A 12342-nucleotide genomic window follows, 5' to 3' on the forward strand; every position below is an offset into this window, starting at 1 on the left:
GATGACTGGTTAAAGAAACTTTGGTACATTTACACAATGGAGTACTGTGTAGCTGTTAGAAAAGACGAAGTCACGAAATTTACATACAAGTAGTACTACATGGAAAGTATCATGTTAAGCGAAATGAGTCAGAAAGAGAGGGATAGACATAGAAAGATTGCATTCATCTGGGGAACGTAAAGTAACAAAATAGGAGACTAACACCCAAGAATGGCCGAGATTAGTACCAGGAATTTTGCTCCATGGCTTGGAGGCCAATCACACATGCTAGGGGAAAAGGGAGCTCAGATAGAGAAGGGAGCACCAAATAAAGGTGTTGGGAGGATCCTCCCAGGAAGGGAGAAGCATGCTGAAAGTAGACTATAGACCAAACATGATTGTCACCCATTGCCTGTTTTGCAAACCCCAATACCCAATAAGAGAGAGAGAACAAAAGGGAATGCCCTGCCACAGAGGCAGGGTGGGATGGGGTGGAGGGGGGGTGGGAGGGATACTGGCATCCGTAGTGGTGGGAAAGGGGCACTGGTGGAGGGATGGGTATTTGATCATTGTATAATTGAAACCCAAGCACAAAAATGTGTAAGTCTGTAACTGTACCTCATGATGTCTCACTATTAAAAAAAAATTCAAAAAAAAATTTTGGAATTTCAAAATCGCGCAGCCACTACTACAACTGTGCGACATCATATATTATTCATGACCAGCAATAGAAAACAAATTGTCTACTGTTGCCTTTTCAGCAGATCTGAGTGTTAGGGTAAAATCCCAAATAATCTCTGGTGGGTGTGGTGTCGAAATGTTGAATGTGATCAAAGTATAGGGAGAGTGATTTGGAAATCATCTGCCCCACTGCTAGAGGGAAGGTGTGGGATGGGGATATACTGGGGTTTTTGGTGGTGGAGAATGGGCACTGGTGAAGGTATGGGTGTTTCATTGTATGACCGAGACTTAAACCCGAAAGCTTTGTAACTTCTTTCATGGTGATTCAATAAATAAAATTATAAAACATGAAAAAATAAAAGTAAGGTAGAGTTCATGCAAAATTCAACCAGCCTAATCAGTGGCTGAATAAATAGCAGTACTCCTACATTAAAAAAAAACTTAGTAAGAGTGAAGATAGTTTAGTAAAATGTAGGGGAAGAATTGGAATAGGCCTATAGAAGAAAAAATGAGCATTTTATCCTAAGAAAAGGAATATTGGCTTTATGTTAGGAAATATATATCCCACTGAAGTGTTGCATTAATAATGGATTGTAGTAAAACTCCCCGATTTTTATTTATCTACCCATCATCCTGTGAATCAGAGGACTGAAATGGGTGTTTTCTTTTGCTATTTCTTGACAGCTTTATTTGCAATTATTTTGCCTGTGTGTGTATGTATGTATGTATGTTTTAACATATGTGCTACATGTCATCTAACAATAGATGGGGTAATGACAGATACCTACTGCACTATATTCAGATTTCATAGCGCCAATAAACTGATACTACCCTGTCAGAGAACAGCTGACCAAGGTGGGTCAGTCCTGGCCTCTCTATGGCATCTGTACCAGGGTACGACCAGACTTGGGGTTCTTCGGCTTCCCAGTTGGGAAAGACAGGCTGAGTTTTGCTCTGTTCCTGGGAGTCTCTGGTACGCAGGACATGGCCAGGGCTCCCACTAGCTTCCTGACAGAGCCCAAAGCTGCCATATGTGGCAACAACCTCCTGTGGCTGTACTGCCAGCAGGTCTCTGAGATCACCTTTTGTGTATTTACATCCCACGTTTCTGGTTGTCTTGGTGAGCACTGCTTGCAGCAAGTTGCACGCGCTCTTATGCGCTCTGTTCAGAGAGGCCTCATGACGGGTGAGTGTGCCCAGGGCAGTCGCAGCAGCCGGAGCATCTCTCACATGGGTGAGATGCAGGACATGCCCAACTTAGGGGAGATTTCCAGGGTGCAGCCCAACTGTGTTGAGGAAGATCAGCAGACTTAGAGTGCATCAAACTACAGAGCTTGTGAGCTGTACCGTGTGAGAATCAGGATTTCATACCACACGAATAACTAAGAGTCAGCCCTGCCCTTTGTACCAACAGGCAACATCTGCATTGCCACAAGCCATTGGGTCATTTTCCTTTTCTCATTATTCATTCACCTTCTTAGTCAAAGTCATTCATGGGGACCAAAAAAGAAGCCATAGACTTATCATTTTGGATAGTATTTATTTATTTAAATATTTTATAAGTGACAGTTCGGACTTAAAAGGTAAATAAATGTATGATTTAAACAGTTTTAATGGATCATGTAAATATGACATATAACTATCATTTCCACTTCATTTTATATAATTCCCAGGTTTTCATCACTTATTTTTCATATGCACATTTACCTTGTTCTTCAGGTGTAAGTACAAAGACATTTTGCTTAATGAAACATGCTAATTTACATTGTGCAGGACAAACATAATAAAGTGTGTAAAAAATGTTACATACAAAGCAAAGAAGATACAGTGGGTGTTTATAATCCTAGAAGTGCTTACATATACTACGTACGCCAGTACTAATAAATTCTTGTGAAATGAGGCATATTGTAATCATTTTAATCAGGAAAGATTCTCTAAATCTGTACTACTGGATAAAAGAAAATATTTTAAAATATATTATGAAACACCAAATAAAACTTTTAAAGTCATGGTACGGGGTAAAGAGATGCATTCATCTTATGAAAAAAAAAATAGCCTGACATTTCAAACTCTATGCAATTTAACCATGCCTTATAGATATATTAGTTTATTTACCTGGTGTTATTTGATGATATAATTTGTGATAACTAGATTTTTTAAAAGAAATGATTCACAAAGTATAATCTGATAGCAAAATAGCAGATGAATAGTATTATTTACATTGCAAGCAAAACAAAAAATTTAGACCCAAGAAATTACAGCTAGCTAATTGGCCTAAACATTTAAATAATTCAGGTAACTGGTTAAGTAAAACCAACCCCATGCAGATCAAGTAAATGAAAGTGTAGCTCATTATAACTGTGTTTCTAAGGGTGTTGGGGAATCTATTATTACAGAATGCCCGAACGTTACTGGAAATGCATTGACCATCTCATGCACTGAAATGAGCAGGCAAGTGGTTTGGTTTGGTTTGGTTCTTTGAGTCTAAACTACTGTTTGGCAAATGGGACCCTTTGGTTTGTAAAATGGTTACTCACAGTTGAAGAGTCAGAATCCAGGTAGGTAGGTTTTGAAATGAAGAATGATCTGCATATTTTTACATCTCAAAAATGTAGTGAGACAATTTTGTCACCTGATTACCAAACTTAGAGGCAGCTGTTAAGAGAAAGTTTTAGAGAATTCTCAAAGCAAAAATCTCAAGAAAAGTTCTGTTTTAAAGACAACCTGTTCCTTAAACTCTAAGCAAAATCAGAATCTTTTTCTCTCCCAGGACCTTTTCCTGTTTGAACCTAACCTTTCCTCCTGGTAGTCAGTGAGAGCTGTGCTTCTTCACTTCAGGATGGGACTGAGACTCTCAGCTTAGGGCTTGAGGAGCCTGAGTTAGCAGTTCAGCAGGAGAGACCCAAAGAGAGATTATGAGGCTGTGGGTCACAATTATTCATTGTCACTTTAATTGTTTCTTTTTTCTCAGGTAGATTTTTTAAAACACATATTAAGAATATTTCCATAGGTGTTATTTACATGTTAGCTGCCTGTGTTTTTCAGTTTCAAATAAAAATGTCAGGGTAGGATAAAGGAAAATAAATTAAATTTCTATGTTTCCTTTTTGAAGGCTTTTGTAAAAAAAATGTGTGTGTGAAATTTTATCATCCCTTCCTAAGAGTAGAAGGCCCCTGAGGTATGTTACAACAAAATCCTAATGATAAGAACCAAAATTCATGTAGCTGATTTGTGGAGAGGAAAATGCTGTATTATTTCTATACTAGATTATTTTCAGGAAAACAAGTATATCATGGGAGACATTTTTAAAAGTAGTTTGAACATAAAACACTGACCAAAATGTAAATAGGACTTCAATTTGGGAGAACAGATACCTTAAAGGTTGTTCTAATTATTAAGATTATTATGGGGTGGGCTCCCCTACAATGGAAGGAGAAACTCCTGTCTTCTGTAGTCATTTAGTATAATACGGACTTCTTTTCCCTTAATCAAATATGATGCAAGAAGTTACTGGAATGTCCCTGAAAAAAATGGCTTTTTATTAGGCTTTGTAAATTACTGAGTCCTTGACACATCACAAAATTATCGAACCTGTAGTATTTTTGTATACTCTAGTGGATAAATCAAAATTTAGTTGTAAGTAGCTATCAGAATATGTGATAAAATGTCAAAGGCATAGATGAGAAATACGGAACTCACTGTATATTGCTTTTTCAGTAAACTCAAATAATTCAAGGAAAACACTTCGCACTTCAAACCCCAAACACCGTACTATTTGGAGCTGCGGAGGGCACGCAGGAAGCACTACATTTCTACAGCAAATGATGGATATCGAGAGAAAAAACCCAGGCAAATCAAGCAGCATTTGGTATGAGTGCCTTATCTGCAGTTGTTTTTAGGAATTACTTCTCTACTAACAGAAGCAAGCTTCTTCCTGTTCCAATCATTAGCAGTGTGGCACCCAAGTAAAACATCGGCTATTTGAAGATAGAAGAATTTTTCTAAGACACAGGGCCCAACAGAAGATGGCCCATACAGATAGGTAAACCCTGAAACTTCTTGAGAAAAAGTTTAAAATCAATGAAAAAAGAACAACAAACATTTTAGCGGGCCGTATTTCTCTTATCACACTTAGGCAGTCAGTTCTACACCCAAATGATCACTATCCAGACGCTCACCTTCTTTCCCTTACCCTAAAATCTACCAAATTTTCTATTTGATGATAATGAGAAAGGGAGGCAACAGCCAAAATAGTCAAATGTTATTTTTACCTTCCTCATCAAAGCTAGACAGAAGGCAGGAAAAAAGGAAGGAAGAAAAATAAAGGGCGGAGAAAAACGAGGACCTGAAGTTACCGACAAAATGTTTAGGTCCTGATTTGGTACACTCGATGTCTTCACCTCCTATCACCAGAAATCTTCTCTAGAATGAATACCAAACTCTTCTTGATTCAAGTGCTCGTCACCTGGCCTATCTGGACCCCACATGGTCTAGCTCCGACTGCAAATACTGACCAACGATGATTATGAGGACAGTACATGTTCCCAAGAGAAAGCAAACCCTGCTTTGGTGGGCATACTTAATACAAGAGTTTCTTTTTGTCCATATAAGTCGACACATACAAAACCATTCTGATCAGAGTGATTTTTATTTCGCATTTGTTTCATCAAAGTTTTGACATGATGAATTTTATGTGTTAAATGCAAATATAATGCTTAATATCTGTTAGTCTTTTTTAATCTATTGTCAGATTTCTTCTAGGTTTACAAGGTTGTTCAGAGATACAATTTTAATATAGGCAAAGTTTTGATAGTTTTGATTTTTTCTGCCTCTTCACCTTTCCAGTTAATATTATTTCTTTGGGGGTAACAAACCCAGGGCTCGCATGTGAAGACCATGTCTGGAGTATTCTGGCCCAGGAGCCCTTCTGTCACAGTCCTGAGGAATCCAGCTAGCGTTTCAGATGTGCTCACAAAACGGGACACCTCCAGTAACCAAATAATCAACCTCATTTTAGAATTCTTGTAGATATGGTGTGTGGTTAAGAATAAAGAGAAAAAGCAACAAGGACTGTAGAGCTGTATAACAAGTAATAGAGATTTTAATAAGTGCCTTTTTAGAAGCTGACATACAAATTTAAAAGATATGAATGACAATGGCTACCATCCATTGTCATGATCTTTGCGCAAGATATTCTAGGATCTCCCTGGATCATTTTACATAATTATACCTTCATCTAGTGCTTCTAGATCTTCTTAGCTAGAGTAAGACCTACTCTAAGATATAATTTCTTTTTCGGGGGGGGGGTCACACCCGGCGATGCTCATGGGTTACTCCTAGCTCTGCTATGTGCAAGGCAAATACCCTCCCTGCTGTACTATCGCTCCAGCCTGATATAATTTCTTTTTCATAATACTCCCCACTCCAATAATACAAAATAAATTTATCAGAGTCTCCAAGTCAATGTTAACCTTTCAATTCCAACATGGAAATTTATAGCAGTAAAAATTCGGTGGCAGTTTTTGTGTTAATAAAATGGCCATTGTGGTTTTACTTTAACTATGGACATTTGAACTTAAAACTCCTTAAAAGTATTTTTTTTAGCATTTTAAGTGATTGTACATAAGTATACTGACATAAATCATTGCTATCTTAAGAAAGAACACTATTCTTCCTTCTGCATCTAGAATTAGTGATGTTGCCCCAAATGAAATGCTTTTGGGGGGCAATGAAGGGAAACTTCACTAGGAGTGGGATCTCAGTGGGTCTAGGAAGACAGTTTCTTGGTAGTCACAGGTTCTATCATCATTTTCCAAATGATTTAAACATAAATTGGGACTGATTTCATTTTTATTCTGAGACACTGGAGAGGCTTTGCTCCATGGCATCACAGTAACAAGTCTGATTTATGGTACTGAACATAAATATTAACTCATATTAAAACCAGTTTATATTCAAACAACAGGTCAGTTTAAGTTTATCTGATTTATGACATTCTACTCTCTATTCCACCTGTAACAAGTGGAACACTAGGAGAACATAATGTAATTCATAATTATGCAGCGGTAGGGCGTTTGCCTTGCACGCAGTCAACATGGCCAACCCGAGTTCAATTCCTTCGCCCCTCTCGGAGAGCCCGGCAAGCTACCGAGATATCTCGCCCGCACGGCAGAGCCTGGCAAGCCACCCGTGATGTATTCGATGTGCCAAACACAGTAACGACAAGTCTCACGATGGAGACGTTACTGGGCCCGCTCGAGCAAATCGACGAACAACGGGAGGGCCTTTACCTTTACCATAATTATGCATTATCTCTAGGGGATATAAAACCTTAAGAACTCCAGCTGTAGAACTTGATAACATTCTGGAAGTTTCAAAAAGTCTCCACTATCCTGATTTTTGGCTAGGAATAAGATCACTTTTTCAAGAAAGTATATTTTTGTCCTAGTCTATTTATAATTTCTCGGTTCCCCCTTTGAAAACTTTTATTCTAAGCAAACTGGTGAATTATCCAGATGTCAGTGAGAGATTTGCAAGGATGAGAGATAGCTTAAACAAGAAGGATGTTTAGGATCCACTTCTCATGGACACCATCAGACACTGCACCCACTGCCCAGCACCCTGTCTCTGGATATCTCTGAAGGAGATGGACAGGTCTAGAGATTCAAAAGCTCCTTTGTGTTCTAAATCCAAATACTTAATTTGCCAATAAGAATTTGACAGTAGTGTGATGAAGACATTGAATATTGTATAGCTCCCTTCAAAAGAATTTCTATGGATTTAGGACATGGAATAAATATTTCCCAGAAGAGACTAAATTTTCCTGCCAGGGAAAAATGACCTAAGTTTCAGAATGACTACAGAGCAATTTTAAAATCAAATTGTGTTCTTTCACAGAGTAGCATCTCAGTTAGGCATGTTTGGAAAGGCAGAAACTTCTTTGTTACCTTCGCTTGAACCTAATGATTGCTCAGATTCTCCTGCTACCCTGTAGTACACAGCAGAGCTGGGGTTGGTCCTTTTCTTCTTGAGTCTAGAGATTCTGAGGCCTTCATCTGTCTCCATCACTGTAACCCAAACTAGCCTTATCTGTGGCTGAGCTTCTAATCCTGGTCCTGCTGACTTGTGCAGCTGTGGAGGATGCCACTGGCTCCCAGGAGACAGAAAAGGGCTTGTGAAGGCTGTTTTCATTTCTTTCAAAAATAGGAACGATCAACAATCAGAGACATCATTTGTCTTGGCTTATGCCAGGAATGTCTTTAATGGAAACTGTCTCTCCTTTAAGTGTTACCTCAGGAAAAGAAAATTAAATCTCTTTGCTCAGTACCATCTGAAGTCCTTCCCCATTATCTCACCCAAATCTCTTGGATAGTTGCCAGACAGCAAAATGGGAGAATTTTTCCTTAAAAAGTGAGTGAGTACAAAAAAAGAACATCTGCACTTTTTAGTTTTTCCCCAAATATAATATTCTACCCTGCTTATATTTAATGACATTGAACAGACTCCAGTAAAAAGATGTTTAGCAGAATCTCCTTATCTCCAAACAGTGGAAAGGATTCAGAGGAAGGATGACTATATACTAATCTATTTAAAATTACATATAAAAGGAATCAGAAAAACTCTTAAGCTTGCAATTCAGTTTCTCTGGCATATTCTACTTTCAAATAACAAGCAATAGCAATTATTTCTGATAATAAGATGATATGATCAAAAAACTAGGAGAACTAAAAGGTCAATTTGGTATAATTTAGCATATTTGAATTCAGTGCTTTATTAATTAAAAGCATGCCTATTAAGGGTTAAGCATCCAAAGATATATGAAAAGATAAATATCAAAAACTTTCTCAATGAGTCAACAGTCATGTTTGACTGTGTGCAGAACTATGCTAACTTAAGTTTTCTTATGGGTACGAGTAAAGTAATTCTAAAAACTCACGGTTCATCCCTAAGTCTGTTTAGATTTATGGGTAGAAGAGTTTGTCCAGGCTGGTGATAATAGAAGCCATAATCTGAGGTTTAAGAATGGAGCCCAAGTTCTTTTGACTTAAAAAATACTCTGAGTTTATAAGTTGTTTTTATCTATAATTGTAATATTTGTAAATGGTGGAGGGGTAATTTTACCATTAAAAGACTATTGTTGGTTATGCTGCATTTGATCAAAATGTTTTTTTAAGACAAAGGTAACAATTTTTCACTTTGAAATCTGCAAACTTTAGTTAGTACTATTATCAAAATAGTTCAGAAGGACAGGTTCTTTTCAATGTAATTACATAATCATATCCAACATTTACTACTTTCACCTAATCAGTTTCTGAAACCAGCATACTTTTATACTTAACTAAATTATCCATCTTAGAAAACTGATTAGAGCTCTTTTGAACTTTAATTTCTCAGGTTCAAAGACCTTACCGTGTCTCCACATATATTTCTGCAATATACTTTTATTCATTCATCTATCTATTACCATGCGACACTACCAAGATCTAAAACTCTGGGCAACATTACACATATAAACACAAATCTCTTGAAAGATATAGAAATCATATTATGATAGGCATTTTAAAAACCACAGAATAGAAATAATCTGGGCAGATTATACTTTATAATCTTTATGTAAGCAGATGAGTAACTTCTGAAATATATTTAAGTATATCATTTTCTGATCATTTTACTACAGTGGAAAGATGAGTATCTTTTAAAGTTCACACCAGCTTTATTATTGCTTATGTAAATCATGTCTTTATTTTTCTAAAGTTCTATGCACAAAAGTGCAAGTTTCATATGATGATCACCATGGCTTAAATTATTGCTTGAAAGATTGTTATATTGCTAGGAAATAGTTTTTACATTAACGTACAATTCAACGTGAAAGGTACGAATGAAACAGTATTAGGTTGGTGATTTTTCATAATATGAAAATCAGAGCATTCAGAAATAAGGCTGTTTGTCATTTGTTTCTCAATCCAGAAGTTCCTACTTCATAGCTCTCAGTGGTGAGGATCAGTAAATGCTGTGATGAACTTCACAGCCCTGGCAGTAACTAAGAAAGTACAACCATTTCTAGTCAGCCTAATAGCCCTATAGTGAGCAATATTCATCCCTCATGCTTATTAACATTTATTTCTATGCATCTAGTATTTTTGAGGAATCATGCTCAAAAACAAAACAAAAACAAACAAACAAATAAAAAGACCATACATTGTGAAAGAAATAATGGTTCTGTGAAGGTAGGACTACCTACCTTTCTAAACTATCTATAAGTGTACTCTTTGATTGATGTCCCAGACATCATATATTTATTTCTAGTAATTGGGTTGATTTTGATACTCTTAGGTGATTCCTAATGTAAATTAGCATTACCTAGAGTAATTTTCTAAATACAGATTCCTAGCCACACCTGAGACCTACTGAGTTAATCTGAAAACAAAGTCCTTTCGCCATCCTCCTGAGGGTTGCCCAGGTAATTCTGACTAAGCAGGCTAGATACTATGAACTGCATGGTTGGCCATTTCGGCAGGATCATTTCTCAGTAAATATGAGATGGCAGTGAAGCACTGAATTGAAGCAGTAATCTGGCTAAAACATACCACAAACCAAACAAAACCTTAACAACAACATCCCACACACTTCCAGAATCCCCTTCTCTTAACCATGGAACACCTGCTTTCAACAAGATTACATACACTAACCGAGAACATGCATCATCTTTAGAGAACTAAACCTCTGTGAAAATGAGAGATGGCTACTAATCCTCCATCTGTCACACATGCATCAATGAACATTTTTCTAATGAAAAGAAGAGGAACGAAGGAAGAAAGCAGGATGGTGGACACTAATACTCTGGCTTTAACGGATTGAAGCAAGTGTGAGGAAGGAATTTTGCACACTATCTCAGTATACTCTGTGAAGGTCTATGTTAATTGAAAAATGTTAATATCTGTTATTTATTCACCACCACGAGGATCCTGATATTGTGTCCATAGCTAAGGACAGTTTATCCAGTGAACAATAAAATGTATTCAGTTCCTTAAATCAGCTGGTTGTGAACTAAGTCTATTTATATCAAGAGTGACATAAAGAATTCAGGCTGGAATATAGTAAACTTTCAATAGTTCTGATATTTTTCAGGCTCTATCTAATAAGATATATGTGTGTATATGCCTCTGAAATGACTTTTTTACAGCCTAAATAATAGAAATGTCCAGTTTACGATAAAGACTCTGTTCTTGGACTTGAGTTGCTACATATTGTTGGATGAAAGGCACCTGATGTTACTTAGAGCCCATGTAGAGTCAAATTAATTTACTTGGAAGGAATACTCAGTAAAATCATAGGATATGCTTAGAGTCAGATTGTAGTCTGAAAAAAAGTAGAGAAAGAGATTGTGTATGTATAAAATGGCCCTCAACGACAGAAAATGGCTGTGACTTCACAGACACGATGTCAAAGTGATCTAGAGTCATGTGGCTCTTCCTTTCTGTGGCCACACTGGGTAGAGAAACGATGGTGTTTGATGGGACAAGACGGCTTCCAGAGAACATTCAGACAGAGCAGGTTTGGGTGGGGGTTAAGTATTCCAAATGCAGGATAAATCAGAGCCCTGTCTGTAGGCATAGACTTGGCCTTGACAACAGACATGCCTGTCCTAAGAATTTCAGTGACCCAGACGAGCGACATTTATTCCTGTGACAGAGCCTCAAACTGGCTCTGGGTCCTGCACATTAGGTAAGTGGCCGCAGTGTGATTCTTAGAAAACAGAGTCTGGGGATTTTGTAAAATCTTTGTGTATTTTCAGTTTTTATTTCTAGTTTTGTGGCCATACCTAGTGGTGCTCAGGGCACCGTATGGGTGCTGGACATCTAAACCAGGTTGGCTTCATGCAAAGCAAGTGCCCTGCCTGTTGTACTTTCTCTCTAGCCCTAGATTTGTGTGTAGTTTCAGTTTTATTGGTGGAACTTTCAGCATTAAGGTCCTGGTACACTTGTGAATAAGATTTTAAGTTATTGTTCTTAAATTTCTTGAGAAGCACTCATTTCTGAAACTTCTTAGATAAGCACTAATTTGCAGGAACAAGTATGAGACCATGAGGCAATACTGGAAGTATTATGTCAATCTCACAGGGCTCCATACACAGGGGTCTAACAGAGAAAGATGATTTCAAGGCAACTGTGGGCTGGGCCAAGTGCTTGTTACTTAGATATTCTGTCTTCCCTTTTCCTGTAAGTCCCCAACCAAGGCCCACCTGCCTCTTCTCCTAACCTGGGGCACTGTTACTTTGGATTGTGGCCATTGTGGCCTATTTACTAAGACTCAGAGAGAACTGACTGTGCAGTATGCTCAGGTACATGGAGGTTGCTCACTTCATTAGATAACTAACTTATTTGCACATGATGCTTCTTTCCATCAAAATAATACTAATGTAAATAGAAAGGTTTGATACTGATTACTAATTATAAAGCAATTTCTCCAAATTAACTTCTTAAAAGGATGTTAAAATATAATTTGGAACCCACAAATCCTCTGTATAAACGCATCTCTTTTAGAGTGGGCTAAGATCATTTCCCCAGTTTTACCTCTCCTCCAATTTTAACATAAAAATCTCTTATCTGCCACACAAACTATAAGCTATATGAAAAAGTTTGAAGAACATAGTCAGATGAAAATACCAATTACCATCCATTG

Source organism: Sorex fumeus, unplaced genomic scaffold (genome assembly GCF_029834395.1).
Source record: "Sorex fumeus unplaced genomic scaffold, SorFum_2.1 ptg000028l, whole genome shotgun sequence".
Taxonomy (NCBI): Eukaryota; Metazoa; Chordata; class Mammalia; order Eulipotyphla; family Soricidae; genus Sorex; species Sorex fumeus.